Source organism: Oncorhynchus kisutch, linkage group LG4, assembly GCF_002021735.2.
Source record: "Oncorhynchus kisutch isolate 150728-3 linkage group LG4, Okis_V2, whole genome shotgun sequence".
NCBI lineage: Eukaryota > Metazoa > Chordata > Actinopteri > Salmoniformes > Salmonidae > Oncorhynchus > Oncorhynchus kisutch.
In genome coordinates, this window is record NC_034177.2 from 46747983 (window position 1) to 46768154 (window position 20172).

Here is a 20172-nt window from a genome sequence, read left to right on the forward strand (position 1 = left end):
CTCTGTCTGTGTGTCTTCTCAGACGGCACTTCACTGGGCAACCAAGCAAGGCTGCGTGGAGGCTGTGGACATGATGGCTCGCACCGGCGTGGACGTCAACATCAGATCGGTGAGCAAACGCCGCAGTGACAGGTGGTGTCGGGCTGTGAAGGGTCGATGACTTCATTGACTCGCACCTCATACAGGCCACAGCTACCGCATCTCCTCACGCAGTTATCATTTTCTATGTCCGTCAATTGTCCACCACAGATGCAGACGCACGCGCACACACACACACACACACACACACACACACACACACACACACACAGACAGAAATGTACAGGTGTGACTACTCTTTAAGATTCTTGCTGAGGTTATACTTCCGTTTCCCTGTGGTGTTTTAGTCCAAAGGCTTCCGAAGGAACTTCTCCTCAACTCTGAGCTGCTGGTTTGATAAAGCAGTGCACCACATAAGCTAGCTACAGATTGTACACCAGAAAATGTGATATAACTAAAGATTTTTGGTTCAATCAGACAACAACAACAAATGTGCAAAAGTAGCCCAATTAGCGGTAGAGATGCGGGCAGTCAAAACCAATACAGAGCTGCGAAACGGAGAACAGGAGCTCTGACGTCATGTACAGCATGTTACTGTACAGCATCTGCATTCCAATTTATGCGCTTATCAATGACAAAATCTGTATACAGGATGACACGGTCTGTGAGTGGAAAGGGTTTACTAACAGAGCATTTTCTAAATTCAAATGAACCACCTGCAACTGGACACAATAATTTATAATATACTTCTTTGCCTGATTCGACAACTAAAAAGGTATCGCCAAATACAGGTTATTTGAACATTCTATGGCAGCGGTTGGTATGGGGCTTTACACCAAAACTCTTATGTTTTATTACATTATCTGGTGTACAGTCTCTAGCTACACTTAAACCCATTCCACCCCAAGTCAATGTCCCCAAGACAACTGACATTGTCTAATGTGCAGCACTGAATAAATATCAGTTAAGCATTACCTCATGAGGATTTTCACTCAATCCCTCCCTATCTGGTTTAAGTAGTGTGAAAATATTCATTGTTTGTTTTCTGTCATTTCGTTATTAAAAAAAATGCTAATTTCTCTTTTATCTATCACATCATACTCTTTTTGTCATTCATTTTGGGGCTGATATAGACATTTGAGAGTTGTGTTATTTTCTCAGCCCTAAGGCTAAGTTTGCCTTCACAGTCAATGAAATGGAAAACCATACCACACACAAACCCTGCTGCCTTGTATGTAGAGAGGCAGCAGAGGCAGGTGGGTGGTGGATTTATTTGAAGGGGCAATGTTGTGATTACTTAATGGCTTCTCAGACAGCCATGGGCCTGTAGAATTCAATTTAGCGTCTGCCTCTCTAAGTGTTAATCTCCAGTCCTCGCAGACCACTGGTTATGATGCGATGATGTGTACACACACAGGAGAGATAATGTTTAATCCTTACCAGAGCAAAGTAAACCGGACAAGTCAGTTATTGGCTCTATAATTACATAATTCACTTTTTTTTTGTCTCTAATCGTTACAGTGGTAATGGCACTGATGAAACGGCTTTTCAGCCAAAGCAGAAAGCAAATCAAAAATCTATAATCCATAGAATGGCTTTAAGTGCTGTGAAACTGTTGGATTCACTGAACATACTCCATTCACTGGAGGCGGTTTAGAGGGTTTTGTAGCTTTTTCTTTGACTGCCGATGAATTTCATGTGTGTGTGTTATCCCCCAAGTCAGCTTTCATCTGACATTAAAGAGCCATCGCTGTCAGCTGAACTTGAAAGGGAGGACACACAATGTTGACATGCAATGCATCACATATATATGGTATTGCTTGCCCAGTTCAGCTTAGTCCATTTTATATATATATACAGATACAGTCGTGGCAAAAAGTTTTGAGAGTGACACATAAATTTCCACAAAGTTTGCTGCTTTAGTGTTTTTAGATATTTTTGTCAGATGCTACTATGGAATCTTTATTTATTAATTTTTTATTTGACCTTCATTTAACTAGGCAAGTCAGTTAAGAACAAATTCTTATTTTCAATGACGGCCTAGGAACAGTGGGTTAACTGCCTGTTCAGGGGCAGAACGACAGATTTGTACCTTGTCAGCTCGGGGGTTTGAACTTGCAACCTTCCGGTTACTAGTCCAACGCTCTAACCACTAGGCTACCCTGCCGCCCTGTAATTATACTGACGTATAATTACAAGTGTCAAAGGCTTTTATGACAATTACATGAAGTTGATGCAAATAGTCAATATTTGCAGTGTTGACCCTTCTTTTTCAAGACCTCTGCAATCCGCCCTTGCATGCTGTCAATTAACTTCTGGGCCTGATGGCAGCCCATTCTTGCATAATCAATGCTTGGAGTTTGTCAGAATTTGTGGGGTTTTGTTTGTCCACCCGCCTCTTGAAGATTGACCACAAGTTCTCAATGGCATTAAGGTCTGGGGAGTTTCCTTGCCATGGTCCCAAAATATCAATGTTTTGTTCCCTGAGCCACTTAGTTATCACTTGCCTTATGACAAGGTGCTCCATCATGCTGAAAAAGGCATTGTTCGTCACCAAGCTGTTCCTGGATGGTTGGGAGAAGTTGCTCTCTGAGGATGTGTTGGTACCATTCTTTATTCATGGCTGTGGTTTTAGGCAAAATTGTGAGTGAGTCCACTCCCTTGGCTGAAAAGCATCTCAGGATGCTTTACTGTTGGCATGACACAGGTAGCGCTCACCTTGTCTTCTCTGGACAAGCTTTTTTCCGGATACCCCAAACAATCGGAAAGGGGATTCATCAGAGAAAATGACTTTATCACAGTCCTCAGCAGTCCAATCCCTGTACCTTTTGCAGAATATAAGTCTGTCCCTGATATTTTTCCTGGAGAGAAGTAGCTTCTTTGCTGCCATTCTTGACACCAGGCCATCCTCCAAAAGTCTTCGCCTCACTGTGCGTGCAGATGCACTCACACCTGCCTTCTGCCATTCCTGAGCAAGCTCTATACTGGTGGTGCCCCGATCCTGCAGCTGAATCAACTTTAGGAGACGGTCCTGGCGCTTGCTGGACTTTCTTGGGCGCCTCGAAGCCTTTCTCACAACAATTGAAGTTATTGATGATCCGATAAATGGTTGATTTAGGTGCAATCTTACTGGCAGCAATATCCTTGCCTGTGAAGCCCTTTTTGTGCAAAGCAATGATGACAGCACGTGTTTCCTTGCAGGTAACCATGGTTGACAGAGGAAGAACCATGATTCCAAGCACCACCCTCCTTTTGAAGCTTCCAGTCTGTTACTCGAACTCAATCAGCAATGCAGAGTGATCTCCAGCCTTGTCCTTGTCAACACTCACACCTGTGTTAATGACAGAATCACTGACATGATGTCAGCTGGTCCTTTTGTGGCAGGGCTGAAATGCAGTGGAAATGTGTTTTGGGGATTCAGTTAATTTGCATGGCAAAGAGGGACTTTGCATTTAATTGCAGTTCATCTGATCACTCTTGATAATATTCAGGAGTATATGCAAATTGCCATCATACAAACTGAGGCAGCAGACTTTGAAAATTAATATTTGTGTCATTCTCAAAACTTTTGGCCACGACTGTATATATACACACACAGTACGTGTCAAACGTTTGCACACACCTACTTATTCAAGGGATTTTCTTTATTTTTACTATTTTTACTATCTATACATTGTAGAATAATAGTGAAGACATCAAAACTATGAAATAACACATACAGAATCATAACCAAAAACCAAAAAAGTTTTTCACAAATCAAATTTGAAAATCTTCAAAGTAGCCACCCTTTGCCTTGATGACAGCTTTGCACACTCTTGGCATTCTCTTAATCAGCTTCATGAGGTAGTCACCTGGAATGCATTTAAATTAATAGGTGTGTTAATTTGTGGAAGTTCTTTCCTTCTTAATGCGTTTGAGCCAATCAGTTGTGTTGTGACAAAGTAGGGGTGGTGTACAGAAGATAGCCCTATTTGGTAAAATACCAAGTCCATATTATGGCAAGAACAGCTCAAATATGCAAAGAGAAATTACAGTCCATCATTACTTTAAGGCATGAAGGTCAGTCAATCCGGAACATTTCAAGAATTTTGAAAGTTTCTTCAAGTGCAGTCGCAAAAACCATCAAGCGCTATGATGAAACTGGCTCTCATGAGGACCGCTACATGAAAGGAAGACCCAGAGTTACTGTACCTCTGCTGCAGAGGATGAATTCATTATAGTTAACTGCACCTCAGATTGCAGCCCAAATCAATTCTTCACAGATTTCAAGTAACAGACACATCTCAACATCAACTGTTCACAGGAGACTGCGTGAATCAGGCCTTCGAGGTTGAATAGCTGCAAATAAACCACTACTGAAGGACACTAATAATTAGAAGGGACTTGCTTGGGCCAAGAAACACAAGCAATTAATCTGTCCTTTGGTCTGATGAGTCCAAATTAGATTTTTTTGTTGTTGGATTTTTGGATCCAACCACTGTGTCTTTGTGAGACACAGAGTAGGTGAACTGATGATCTCCACAAGTGTGGTTCCCACTGTGAAGCATGGAGGAGGTAGTGTGATGGTGTGGGGGTGCTTTTATGGTGACACTGTCTGTGATTTCTTTACAATTCAAGGCACACTGAACCAGCATGTCTACCATAGCATTCTGCAGTGATAAACAATCCCATCTGGTTTTCTCTTAGTTGGACAATCATTATTTTTCAACAGGACAATGACCCAAAACACACCTCCAGGCTGTGTATGGGCTATTTGACCAAGGAGAGTGATGGAGTGCTGCATCAGATGACCTGGCCTCCACAATCACCTGACTTCAACCCAATTGAGATGGTTTGGGATGAGTTGGACCGCAGAGTGGAGGAAAAGCAGCCAATAAGTGCTCAGCATATGTGGGAACTTCTTCAAGACTGTTAGAAAAGCATTCCAGGTGACTATTTTGGTTACTAAATGATTCCATATGTGTTATTTCATAGTTTTGATGTCTTGGTAAAAAAACACAAAAAAAACTCTTGAATGAGTAGGTGTCCAAACTTTTGACTGGTAATGTATATATATATATTTGAAAAATGATATTGTGAACAAGATTAAAAAATGAATTTGCTCTCCTCTTACCTCCTGCCCCTTCCTATGACACACAATCCTCACCATCTCTACAAAGCATGTAAGTAGTCCCTTACCTCACTGTGGCCAGTACCGCAAAATGTATATGCAAATGCTAGAATTATGAATAGCCCTAGGGCTGCTATAGTTGAAGTCGGAAGTTTACATACACTTAGGCTGGAGTCATTAAAACACGTTTTTCAACCACTCCACACATTTCTTGTTAACCAGCTATAGTTTTGGCAAGTCGGTTAGGACATCTGCAAATCAATCCCAGAACAACAACAAAAGGACCTTGTGAAGATGCTGGAGGAAACAGGTACAAAAGTATCTATATCCACAGTAAAACAAGTCCTATATCGACATAACCTGAAAGGCCGCTCAACAAGGAAGAAGCCACTGCTCCAAAACCGCCAGAAAAAAGCCAGAATAGGGTTTGCAACTGCACATGAGGACAAAGATTGTACTTTTTGGAGAAAAGTCCTCTGGTCTGATGAAACAAAAATAGAACTGTTTTGCCATAATGACCAGGCTTGCAAGCCGAAGATCACCATCCCAACCGTGAAACACGGGGGTGGCAGCATCATGTTGTGGGGGTGCTTTGCAGGAGGAGGGACTGGTGTACTTCACAAAATAGATGACATCATGAGGTAGGAAAATGATGTGGATATAGTGAAGCAACATCTCAAGACATCAGTCAGGAAGTTAAAGCTGGGTCGCAAATGGGTCTTCCAAATGGACAATGACCCCAAGCATACTTTCAAAGTTGTGGCTTAAGGACTACAAAGTCAAGGTATTGGAGTGGCCATCACAAAGCCCTGACCTCAATCCTATAGAAAATTTGTGGGCAGAACTGAAAAAGTGTGTGTGCAAGGAGGCCTAGAAATCTGACTCGGGTACACCAGAGCTATCATAAGGAATGGGCCAAAAATCACCCAACCTATTGTGGGAAGCTTGTGGAAGGCTACCCGAAACATTTGACCCAGTTAAACAATTTCAAGGCAATGCTACCAAATACTAATTGAGTGAAATAAAAGCTGAAATAAATCATTCTCTCTACTATTATTCTGACAATAAAGTGGTGATCCTAACTGACCTAAGACAGGGAATTTTTACGAGGATTAAATGACAGGAATGGTCTAAACCGAGTTTAAATGTATTTGGCTAAGGTGTATGTAATCTTCCAACTTCAACTGTATATGCACTTTATATGCATCACTTCTTATTTTTATATGAACCATTCATGTGTTGAAAATCCCTAATTGTTTGCATAGTCAACTTACACACAACTCTGACACACACACTTATCCCACCAGACATGCCACCAGGGGTCTTTTCACAGTTTCAAAAAAGTGTACAGTTTTATATAGAGCATTTATTGCATCGACCTCCGTTCCATCAGATTTGCTCAAATAATTTTAAAAAAGCAGATAAAGCAACAGCTAACAGCACAACGCCTCTCTCCTATTCGACCTAGAGAGTTTGTGTGTATGCATTGATATGTTGGCTACATTTGCCTTCTTTAAAAATATATATATATATATATATGTAGTTCTGTTCTTGTCTATTAATGTTCTGTATTATGTCATGTTTTGTGTGGACCCCAGGAAGTGTAGCTGCTGCTTTTGCAACAGCTAATGCGGATCCTAATAAAATACCAAAAATACCAAAATATGAATTGAGCATTGACAAACAATTTACTAAGTCAAATTACCTGTGTTGGTAGTGTAAAATGAGGTTGTGCCTCTGTCTCTTGATGTTTTCTAATTCTCCCTGTATTCCTCTGGCCTTCTCCATGCCTGGCGATTTGACTGTCGACACGTTCTGCTCTGAAGGGGGTAAGTTATATTGTAATACTCTAATACACATTTGAAATGAGTCCATACTATAGTGGTCATGAATATGGTAAAGGAGAGCTGTCACGCCTTATAGCGATAATCCCTCACGTGTGTTTGGAGACAGGATGTGTGGGCTGGAGGACTCATACGAACAGGCATACAGTAGGAGACCAATACCAGTCTGCCCACCATAGACATTCAACAGACAGGAGTAGGAGAGGGGTGAAGTTACATTGGGTCGTTGAATTAACTGTTATTATACATGGAGGGTTCGTGTCCCCAATCAGAATGAACTGAAACTTGTACTCTGACATGGCAAAGTCAGCGTGTATCAGTGAAAGGAGAGGGTATTCTGTGTCTGTTTAGCTCGTCTCCCTGTTTGTCAGTGGGCTTACATCTGTAGCTTATGGGTTGTCTTGGACAAGTAACAAAATATGCTAGCATACCAACGACAGAGTTGGATTCCCGCTGAATTCATATACTGTGCCTTGATCTCACCCTGCTCCCTCGAACCCCTAGTTAAATGCCCTTTACCTCCAATGTAAAGCTCAAAGTACACATTAAAGGGGCTTTGAACTTTCAGGAAATTGTAGAAGTGAAAGATGGTCTCCTTTATCTTGAAAAAGCAGCATACAGTATCTACAGTACATGCCTTCTGTATGCTTTAGCTCCTACCACACATATATTTACTGTTTTTCTTTTACCCACCTTAAAGAGATTCTCAAGTACTTTTGTATACTTTTTAGCCAGTAGTTCTGAAAGTAGCGCTCACGAGCCAAAAGTGGTCCCTGAAAACGGCGTACTATGTCTAGGGCTGTGGTGGTCATGACATTTTGTCAGACGATTATTGTCATGCAAAAGAATGCCGGTCTCGTGTTAAATTGACCGTTAATTAACATAAACACGTTTAGCATTGCCAGGCCTCAACGAATACAAGCCGCATACAAGCCGCTGATGGGCGCCTTTGGAACATCTACATTTAAAAAAGTTTAATAAATCAATTGAATATACAGTGCATTCGGATAGTATTCAGACCCCTTGACGTTTTCCACATTTTGAAAGTAGCACAGCTATTCAGGTCTCTCCAGAGATGTTAGATCGGGTTCAGGTCCGGGCTCTGGCTGGGCCACTCAAGGACAATTCAGAGACTTGACCCGAAGCCACTCCTGTGTTGTCTTGGCTGTGTGCTTAGGGTAGTTGTCCTGTTGGAAGGTGAACCTTCGCTCCAGTCTGAGGTTCTGAGCGCTCTGGAGCAGGTTTTCATCAAGGATCTCTCTGTACTTTGCTCCGTTCATCTTTCCCTCGATCCTGACTAGTGTCCCAGTCCCTGCCGCTGAAAAACATCCCCGCAACATGATGCTGCCACCATCATGCTTCACCGTAGGGATGGTGCCAGGTTCACTCCAGACGTAACGCTTGGCATTCAGGCCAAAGAGTTCAATCTTGGTTTCATCAGACCAGAGAATTGCATTTCTCATGGTCTGAGAGTCTTTAGGTACCTTTTGGTAAACTCCAAGCGGACTGTCATGTGCCTTTTACTGAGGAGTGGCTTCCGTCTGGCCACTCTACCATGAAGGCCTGATTGGTGGATTGCTTCAGAGATGGTTGTCCTTCTGGAATGTTCTACAATCTCCACAGAGGAACTGTCACCTGTGAGACCGTATATAGACAGGTGTGTGCCTTTCCAAATTATGTCCAATCAATCTAATTTACCACAGGTGGACTCCAATCAAGATGTAGAAACATCTCAAGGATGATCAAGGGAAACAGGATGCACCTGAGCTCAATTTCGAGGCTCATAGCAAAGTTTCTGAATACTTAGGTAAATAAGGCATTTCTGTTTTTATTTTGAATTAATTAGCAACAGTTCCTAAAAGACTGTTTTTGCTTTGTCATTATAATACAAAATAATAATTTAATCCATAATAGAATAAAGCTGTACCATAACAAAATGTGGAAAAATTAAAGGGGTCTGAATACTTTCCAAATGCACTGTATATAGGCCTATGCTTATACATAAGCTCTAACATGCATATGGATGTTTTGAATGAATCATCACCTTAGAAAGCGCTGTCCATTTCGTGGTGTTAGGCTTTGAAACAACATCCACAGCAACCTTGTTTTCCACTCAGTTTTAACCTGTTGTTGAACATCTTTCTTCTTCAAATTGATCATTCACCGTGAGGTGAGTTTTTAAAAGTACATACTGTTTTGATGATAAGTGTTTGATGTGATTTTCAATTGCATTTGCATCGATGACAGAGTGGTTAGAGGGACAATAGAGCCCCGCGTACCAGGCCATTAGCGACCTGATGATGTCCAGAGTGCATAAGAGGAGATTACCTTGCCTCAACGGTCACGTAGAATTTTACTGCGGTCATGACTGCCGGTGTGGCGGTAATACAGTCACCGCAACAGCTCTAACCATGTCACATATGTGCAGATATGTGCATCACGTCATTGCTCTTTCTCTCTCTGCTGTGTCTACTGAGCTGTCGGGCCCCCCCCCTGCAACCTCATTGGATAAAGCTGGGCAGGCCTCTAACTAGTTGTCACTCAAATGGGAGGGGCTGGAGCTCATTGGCTTGAACTTGAATTGCTAGGGGGCTGGCCCACGTGGGGGAGACATGTAGGGAAAATGGCGCGGCACAACTTCAAAAAAACAGTTGCTTTCAAACTAGGGATTTTGTGGCTAATTGAGTTAAAACAGTAGTTCTACATGTATGAACTACACATTGACACATCCCAGCCCAAAGCAGAGGTGTAAAACATACTTAGTCGCCAAAGTACCGGAGCATGTCTTTTAATACCCATACAAATGTAGACCTCACAATACATACTCACACAGTACAGTATGTTAAGTGCATTACGTTTATGCACAGCATATTAATCTGCTCCACATCCACACGCTCACATCCATCCACACCTATTTTCAGTGGACAATTGGATAAATGTATTTTAAAGACCCATTTGGAAGGAAAGTGACCAGAAAGAAACACAGAGGAAACAGTCACAGTACGGTGTTTCAGCTTGTCTGATAGCTCCCTAGATGCACTCTAGATCAAAGAGTCTCCCGGGCCCCGTATAAAGTCTCTGTTGTGATAAGAGTTCAGCATGACTGTGTTCCAGGACCTCACACAGACCCATTACTCTATCAATACTGACATCAAAATCTCACCCGGGGTTGTCACTTAACTTCTCTCTGACGAAGAAAACGGCGTTCAAGTTTCGGAGCACTGTGTTTCGTATGATGATGACGCCAGAGAATGACTCGGTGTGAGTCAAGGGTAGTAGCCCACATTAGACGGGAGTAAACACACAGATTCCTCACGCGTCAAAGCACGACATGTCATTTGGTTAGGGATGATATCAGAATGTACAGATAGAACCGTTCAGACTGATGCAGATGGACAGAATGAGAGACACACCGGTTCTAAAAAAATAAAAAACTGCTAACAAATACTTCACTCTGCCGTTCGCAATCCATATTCCAAAGCACTTCCCACAGACCTGGTGCTCTAAGATCCCCGTTGGATTTTATGACACAGCATGAGCAAAATGAGAGTTGAGTTCATAACACTGATTTGTTTTGTTTGGGACTGTTAGGGCTACACAGCGCTTCACCTGGCCTCTATACACGGACACCAGCACGTCATCCAGCTCCTGATCAACATCTACAGTAAGTGATTACACCGACCTGACTCGCTTACTCTACTTTTGTTCTAATCATAATGCAGCTCGTCTATCTGATATCTTTGCCGTAATCAGACCCTCAACGCACACCAGAAACGCGTTCCTACAACTGTTTGCCTACGACTACTGTTCTTGCACATGTGTTACATTGTAGCTGCTGTAAAGTGTTTAAAATGCGTATTGCACACAGGATATGACATATGGGTTCAGGCTCGGACACTGCGAGAGAAGGCTGGATATGCAGATCATGCATTCGAGGCTTGTCTGAAAGCCAATCTAAAGAATAGCGCATCCCAAATGACCATGGTTAGAGCTGAAACAGAGCACCAAACTCCTCCATCAGATGACAAGGCTAGACGCTGCCGAGCCAACTCTCAAAAGATAGCAAAAGGAGAGGCGGATAAGTACATATAGGCTCTAATGTGTCTAACCAAGCTATGAAGCCCAGTGGAGCAATTCATGATCAAGTTGTGCATCTCAAATGGTGCCCTATTCCCTATATAGTGCACTACTTTTGACCAGAGCCATATGGGCCCTTCCTCTAGGCCCTGGTCAAAAGTAGTGCACAATATAGGGAATAGGGTGGCATTTGGGACTCAGACTCAAATCTGCAGGATCCCTGTGGTGGTGTGCCAGGTCAGAGGCCTTGGTTGTGGAACCCTCCTGCCAGTATAGACAGCCATATGCTTAGAGTCAGCCTGTACCATTCACCCAGACACACAGGCCCTCAGCGTCGCTGTCTTCAGACACTCTCTCTGTACACAAAAGCATGTTTCCATATGGCCAATGAGAATAATGAGTCTGGTATCTCTCTGCCAAGTACCCCCCTCTACAAATCCCTTTTTTTGTGTCTTTCAGAGTCAATGAGATTGAGGCGAGGTAGGGAGGGAGGGAAGCAGGGAGGGAGGATGGGTGTTTGGCCTGTCAGTCAAGTGCTCCTGTTGCTGTGTGACAGTTTAGCTCAGGGATAGGCAACCCTGGTCCTGGAGTGCCGCGGGCACTTCATGTTTTTGATTGAACTAACCTGGAAGACCAGGTGTGCTGTGTCTTGTTTTGCACGCTTTGTACAAAATAATAAAATGCAAGACGACAGGATCTTTCTAAACATAGCTGTTTATTAGTTAGCTATAACTGGCATGTTCATGTGTCTCCGGCCATGAACAACAGGAAAAAATGACCTCATGACTTGGGTGGTCTTAACCAATCATATCACAGTATAATACGACGGTAGAATGCAACCAATACATGCTCTGTAGTTTGAACTCAAGGTAAGTAACCATTTATTCTGCATACTGCACCAACTGCATCAACATAACAGACTCTGAAACAATGACTCAACATACTGTTACTTTTAAAATAAAGATTTCTCAGCAACTCAGCTTTTCACTGTAGCAATGACATCAAAGCATTTCAAATGAATTCAATACCAAAGCATTTCAAGTTAACTTTTTAAAAACAAGTTTATAGTCTGGAACTCTTTTAGGGCAGCGATCAAACTACACCCTTTGACATTTCACAGGTTTAGGACAGCTCTAGGCTTGACCTCTTCCTGAACCTTGTGTGATATGAAGCTGAGCATGCTTCTGTGTCAGTCAACAGTTCTTGTGGATGTTGCAGGTAAGTATGGTGTATGTTGTGCTGTGTGTGTGTTTAGTCCATCGCGTTCTCTTTCAGGGAAACAGTTCATCTCGTCAGTGTGTTGTTCTTTTGTGTTCAGTAGGTGACGAAAATTGCGGCGGTACACCGCTCCTTCTGCGGTGCGGACGTGATATGAATGTTGTGTCCGGTGGCTGGATGACGACTGCTGGCCTCCAGAGGCCATGCTCCTGGATTCTAACTGACTCTCCGCCGTTCAGTGGTGGCAGTGGTCTAGCTGACCTGTCGTAGGATCGCTATTGGTGGTGTTGTTTCTGTGCACGTTTTGCATGGACTTCCTTGTAGCTGATGACTTCAGACTGCAGCTGCTGGTTGGTGCTGGGAAGGATTGAGCGAACTCTGCTGCTCATCAATAGCTGGGCTGGTTGGTGATTTGAAGTTGTCTGCTGGAGTGATTCGGCATTCAAGGAGACAGAAGTAGGGGTCCATCTTGTCTGCATTTGCTTTGTCCATGCAATCTGCATCGATTTTTCAGCAAGGCCATTACTTTGAGGGTAATGTGGGCTTGTGGCGATGTGTGTGAATGCTTTATCTAAATATTCTGCAAAACGGAAAAACACAATGGACAAAAAAACATTTCAGGTACTCCTCATCTCTCAGCCACAGAATACCAGGGTATATCTGATGTTCTTTCTGGAATAAGAGCAAGCGTATATTGTGGTAGAAAGGGCAATAGAGGATAAAATGAGTTTCATTCTCTATTTCTTCGAGGTCACAATAGTTACATAGGCTTTTCTCTTCCATTTCACCACAATACTGACCTGTTTCAATACGCAGAGGCAATATCCCTGATCTTACCTGTGCACATAGCGATCTCTTGCTTTTAGGTAGGTTATACATAACATATCTCTCACACACAAATTCACCCTTAATCATACAAAAGGTTCTCAATTCGGGTTTATGATTAATCTCCTCCACCCATTTTTTTTCATATTGCATCAACAGTTTTTTAATCATATCTATGTCTCCCTTAATTTTGTTTTCGTACAGATGTTCACAGTCAGACTGTTGAAAAAGGTAAGACATTGCCCAGGCTCCACCTATGGATAGATCTCATTGAAAAACTTGACTAGCTTTTCTGACAGTTGGCATATCCCACAGTCTATTCCAAAGTCTCACCATACATGCCTTCCATCTCACCTCACAGGGTTCCCAGCCCATGTCCCCAGTTATTGCAGGTATAGGTGCAAACGTGTTGACACCTAAAAAGTAACGTACTGCTCTGTTATGGACAGTACCTGGTTGTGCAAAGGGTTGCTATTTGAAGAATCTCAAAAATAAAATATATTTGGATTTGTTTAACACTTTTTTGGTTACTACATTATTCCACATGTGTTATTTCATAGGTTTGATGTCTTCATTATTATTTTACATTGTAGAAAATAGTAAAATAAAGAACAACAAATGAGAATAGGTGTTCTAAAACTTTTGACCAGTAGTGTATGTAAATAGCATCTGCTTCTGTATATAGGTGTACTTGACTTAACCATTTACTATAGGGGGAGGATGCATCTCTACCCCATGTGGACTGTTCAGGTGGCAAATTGCATGAAAACACAACAAAACAATATTCTGGCTCCCTATGTTCAAAGCACAAACCAATAATTCCTTCTATGGCTTTATTGATAATTTCAATTTTATTTGCATTCATCATATCAAACTTTACACATATTCCCATTCCCGCAGAGCCTCTGGGCGGCTTTCACATTAGTTTTGATGTTGAGTCCATGCCATTACATACCCTTCAATATCAATAGTTTCTTGCAGATGCAAATGCTTTTTATTTATTGAGATATTGTCTGGGTATAAGTATTTTAGTATCGTTATTCGTAATTTATTGTTTAAGGTAGTCCATCCGTTAACATTTCAATGCGGATTTGAAATCGAATCTCGTAGGGGATGGGAAACCCCTCAGTATGTAGTAGGTCTGTCCACCCCATGTCCTTGTCCACATTGTCCCTCTGGCTGATCTCGTTTCATGACCCATCCGCTTCCCATGACGAAATAGTCCTTTCCTCCTGGTATTTCCCTCAGCAGCTTCTTGAAGTTCAGGCGATCGGTGTGGGACTTGGCTGATCGAAGGAAGACTTTGTCATAATCAGGATGGCCTCGCAGCTTCATTTTGTTTCATAACAGAGACACTTTTTCCTTCACGGACCGTCACGCCACCTTCGCAACCCCGGGACCTTTACCTCTGTCTCTCATCCTCTCAACTGCAATCACCTCTGTTTCGCAGCCTAAGGCCTACCGACGTCAACTGGTTCACTTTGGAGATTTAGGTCCTCGTTTTTAGGTCCTCGTTTTCATCAGCTGGAAGTCCAGCAAACATGATAGAACTTTGTTGTTTTGGCAGCACCTATTCTCCCAGATGCTAGGAATTCTACACGGGACTCCAGACGTCCAACTTCAAGAGCTATGTGGTCTTGTAGCTGCTTGTTATTATTTTCCAGTTGAGTCAGCAAAAGTGTATGATTATCAACTTTACTTTTCATTCCTTTTTCAATACTAAGCTTCATTTCGTCCATCCTCTTTTTTATTTTTGTACCTAGACTCCTTATCTCCGTCATGAGATTAGCCATGCTATTGGCACTTTCTTTGATAAATTCGGCTCCATGCTATTGGCACTTTCTTTCTTTGATAAATTCAGCTCCATGCTTTTCTCACCACTGCGTAGATTTCTACCAGAGTCCATATCTTTTAAGCTTTTCTGTTATTGCCTTTCAAGGTAGATAGCCAGCTAAATGTATAGCTCTCCAAACAGATTACTCTCCAAACATTCCCCGACATGACTGTCAATTGACTGTCTGTCACCCTCACGCGATTCAGACTTGCCTCCATTTACGGGCCGGTCTCTTTAAAAAGTTTTGAAAGAGTTTGGTTCCACAAAGAAGCAGCAGCGTTTTTAACTTATGTTTGGGGCAAATCCAATATAACACATTACTGAGTACCACTCTCCATATTTTCAAGCATAGTGGTGGCTATGCTTGTAATCATTAAGGACTGGGGAGTTTTTCAGGATAAAAAAATTAACGGAATGGAGTTAAGTACAGGCGAAATACTAGAGGAGGTTCAGTCTCCACCAGACACTAGAAGATGAATTCACCTTTCAGCAGGACAATAACCTAAAACACAAGGCCAAATCTACACTGGAGTTGCTTACCAAGAAGAAAGTGAACGTTCCTGAGTGGCCGAATTAGTTTTTTCTGCTTGAAAATCTAAGTTAAGACCTGAAAATGGTCATCCTACAATGATCAACAACTAATTTGACAGAGTTGAAAATAATAATGGGCAAATGTTGCACAATCCAGGTGTGGTAAGCTCTTAGAGACGTACCCATAAAGATTTACAGCTGTAATCGCTGCCAAAGGGGATTCTAACATACACTATATTACCAAAAGTATGTGGACACCTGCTAGTTGAACATCTCATTCCAAAATCATGGGAATTAATATGGAGTTGGTCCCACCTTTGCTGCTATAACAGCCTCCACTCTTCTGCGAAAGCTATCCACCAGATGTTGTAACATTTCTGCGGGGACTTGCTTCCATTCAGCAACAAGAGCATTCGTGAGGTCGGGCACTGATGTAGGGTGGTTCGGCCTGGCTCACAGTCGGCAATCCAATTCATCCCAAAGGTGTTTGATGGGATTGAGGTTAGAGCTCTGTGCAGGCCGGTCAAGTTCTTCCACACTCTTCCCGACACAGCATTTTTGTACGGACCTCGCTTTGTCAATTTTCTTTCGCTTTGTCGCATTGTCAAGCTGAAACAGGAAAGGGCCTTCCCCAAACTGTTGCCACAAAGTTGGAAGCACAGAATTGTCTAGAATGTAATTGTATGCTGTAGCGTTAAGATTTCCCTTCACTTGAACTTAGGGGTCTAGCCAGAACCATGAAAAACAGCCCCAGACCACTATACCTCCTCCATCAAACTTTACAGTTGTCACTATGTATTGGGGCAGGTAGTGTTTTCTTGTCATCCGTCAAATCCAGATTGGTCCGTCTGACTGCCAGATCACTCCAGAGAACGCGTTTCCATTACTCCAGAGTCCAATGGCGGCGAGCTTTACACCACTCCAGCCAACTCTTGGCATTGCGCATGGTTATCTTAGGCTTGTGTGCGTCTGAAGCTCCCGATGAACAGTTTTTGTGCTGACATTGCTTCCAGAGCCAGTTTGGAACTCAGTAGTGAGTGTTGAAACCGAGGACAGGCGATTTTTACGCGCTTCAGCCCTCGCATTTGTTGAGCTTGTGTGGCCTACCACTTCGCGGCTGAGACGTTGTTGCTCCTAGACATTTCCACTTCACAATAACAGCACTTTCAGTTGACCAGGGCAGGATAGCAGGGCAAACATTTGACGAACTAAGTTGTTGGAAAGGTGGCATCCTATGACGGTGCCACGTTGAAAATCACTGAGCTCTTCAGTAAGGTCATTCTACTGCCAGTGTTTGTCAATGTAGACTGCATGACTGTGTGCTTTGTTTTATACACCTGTCAGCAACGGGTGTGGCTGAAATAGCTGAATCCACTAATTTGAAGGGGTATCGACATACTTTTTGTATGTATAGTGCATATTGACTCGGGGTTGAATACTTATCTAATCAAGATATATTAGCGTTTTATTTTTCATAATTGTTTTTACAAATGTTAGTATTTTGAGTAGGTCTTTGACAACAAAAAAAACGCACTTTGTAACACAACAAAAATGTGGAAAAAGACAAGGGGTGTGAATACTTTCTGAAGGCACTGTAGAGAGATAGGTGAGTCTCTGCAGACAGACACGCAGCAGTAGTTGTCTAACTCTTGTTTACCAGAGCTGCAAGGGAGTGTCAGTAGGAGGAAACTGTCGGTAATGAACAGAGTCAGTTACACATCCATTACTGTCTCTGTGTGAGCGAGAAAACAACCTCTGTGGGCCCTCTACCTCATTTAAACTGCTTTATAATTGCTTGGTCTACACAGATATGTACATCTACAGTATCATGTACATTTGTGGGGGGAAATAAGTACTCTGACTGAATTTACAGTTTTTTTTACCCAACTATTATAAATGTATCATATTCACAGTCCAATCAACAAATAACAGGAATTTGCATCAATTACACAGACATGATGATCTTCATAATACTCATGTTTATATTATATTATCCAATAGATTTACTTTTTGGCATTCCTTTCTGAAACTATACCAATGGACATATTGTTTACCCGTGGCCTGTTTTTATCTACAGTGCCCTAGGACTGTATGTATTTAGCATCTCGGAGTAAGAGAGCTGATTTAGGATCAGTTTTGCCTTTTTAGATCACAATTAATAAGATTACATGGACAGGGGGGACTTGCCCCTCATCTGCATATGGTCATGAGAGGTTTAAATGCTGTTTTGCATCAAGCAGCCCCAAAATGGCAATCAAAGCAGACACAACACACCCTTATTCATTCAGATTGGATTGGCAGGGCTGGCAGATGGTAACTGTGCGTCTGCAGCGAGAGGGAGAGAACCTGAATACAGAATGAGACGTTTTAAAATCGGTGGATCCTGTGTCATTCATTCTGAAGAGGTATTACAGGCTGTTGATTTGCCTTCAGAAAGAATAGAGGAGCTGCTGACCTTTCTCTCAGTCACTCTCTCTCTGCCCGCCCTCCTCTCAAAAGCACAATTCCCTCTCCTCCACTGCATGTTATCTCAGATAATTACCTGCCGCCTTTCTCCAGAGTCCCTGGGGGCCTCTCTCTCCCTCCCTCTCACTCAGCCGCTCCATTGTGGAAGGGAATGGAGGAGGAAAAGAGGAAAGTAAAAAGAAGAGTGGAGGGGGAGTTTTCAGCCCATCTTCCTGCTAGCCAACAAGCTATTTCTTAATGAGGCTCTCAGGTATTGGTGGTGGAGGCTCCCCTCCCAGTTGAGAGCCTCCGTACACACGAGTGTAACAGTGATGAGCATTGTGGGAAAACACGGGGCCAATAGCCAGAGACCGCACCACCTCCCGCCCATCACACTGTGGAGATGAGTTTTAATGACACCCCACAGGTACTTCTTTAAAAAAACGTCAGATACAGGAGCTGAGGAGCAAGTCACTCCTGTGTCCTTCACTCCTGTTCACTCACTGACAGTTTGAGATAAGACTCAAAACCATTAGTGCTGCTGGCCTACAGTATGAGCCAGCTGAACTGCCTCTAGCCTAGTTTCTAGGCTACTGTGTGTGTGTGTGAGTGAGGGATTTAGGGAATACTCTGTCATATTATTTGCTATTTTGCATGTTATGAATGGATTTATATGTAAATAAATGAATTATTGGGACCATATCAAATGATCTCCTGACTTTGCAAGTCAGATATGTTCAAAATCTAGTGTCTTGCACAGTGAGCTCAAAAAGTATTGGGGCAGTGACACATTTTTGTGTTGTTTTGGCTCTGTATTCCAACACTTTGGATTTGAAATTCTACAATATCTATGAGGTTAAAGTGCACACTGTCAGCTTTAATTTGAGATGTTCATCCATATCGAGGGAAAATACCCTCAAATTAAAGCTGACAGTCTGCACTTTAACCTCATAGTCATTGTATAATTTCAAAGTGTTGGAGTACAGAGCCAAAACAACTGCAAACAATTGTCACTGTCCCAATACTTTTGGGCCTCACTGTATGTCTAAGTATCGATATACAGAAAATATCTTCTTCCCCATTTGATCAGATGCCAGAACTAACATCAGGGACTACCATGGCAAGCTTGCAGCCTATTACTGGAGTGGCAATGCTGATGTGTTCAACAAACCAGGCTCGCAGTCATGTAAGTGCTTTTACTGTGTGGCCTTCCTGTGGTTTCCTCTTGTAGCTAAAGGGAACAGCACATCCACCACAACAGTTAGTCAATCCATGTAGTAGGCATAGTAGGTGGTGTTGTTTCAGCTGTCTCATCCACTAATGGTGTAGTTTGGTATAGTTTGAGTAGAGCTGTTGTAATTAATGGGTTGCATGTGTCCTTTCATGTGTCCTCTCGCTTTCTGTAAACCATGGCATGCCGATACTGATGAAACATGCCTTTTTGGTCCTCCCCCTCTCAGGTGGGAAATGGTCATCAAAAGGAGGAAGAAAGGCCCAGCGCTACACCAACCTACCCTCTCTGCTCCTCTCTCGCTCGCGGAGCCAGGGGAACCTCAACAACCTGGAGTTTGGGCCTGCGCCTCAGACCCCACGGCCCCCCCGCTCCCCATCCAGTATAGACTTCCACAGCTTCCAATCCCCACTGCTCTATGGAGATCATTTCTGATTAAAGATAGATAATAATTGTTTTATTTTGCATCCCAAATGGCACCCTATTCCCTATATAGTGCATATATATATATATATATACACACACACACACACACACACACACACACACACACACACGCAAAAGGAGTGAACCATGTAGGGAATAGGGTGCCATTTGGGACGTAATCTTATTTTTCTATTACGATCATGGCTATATCATGGCTATAAAGTATGATTGGTCACTTCAGAGAAGCACAAAAGGATTTGATTGATTGAAAGTTAAAGTTGTTCAACTGTCTGGCACAGGTCTCTCTCCTTACTATGGAATTTAGCATGTACACTGAACATAAATATGAACGCAACATGTAAAGTGTTGGTCCCATTTTTTTTATGAGCTGAAATTAAAGATCCCAGAAATATTCCATATGCACAAAAATAATATTTCTCTAAAATTTTGTGCACAAATTTGTTAACATCCCTGTTAGTGAGCATTTCTCCTTTGCCAAGATAATTCACAATTGGCCCAGCGTTGTCCGTTGGTTTGGTCGGGGTAGGCTGTCATTGTAAATAAGAATTTGTTCTTAACTGACTTGCTTAGT

General features: G+C 42.5%; 1 long non-coding RNA gene across 1 annotated transcript; it reads left to right on the forward strand.

The window, feature by feature from the left end:
- The first annotated feature begins 8970 nt into the window (after positions 1-8970).
- Positions 8971-19958, forward strand: LOC116373663 (uncharacterized). Its single transcript, XR_004209594.1, has 3 exons — positions 8971-10657; positions 19014-19109; positions 19384-19958. It is a non-coding gene; the product is annotated as an uncharacterized LOC116373663 (long non-coding RNA).
- Positions 19959-20172: the final 214 nt, after the last annotated feature.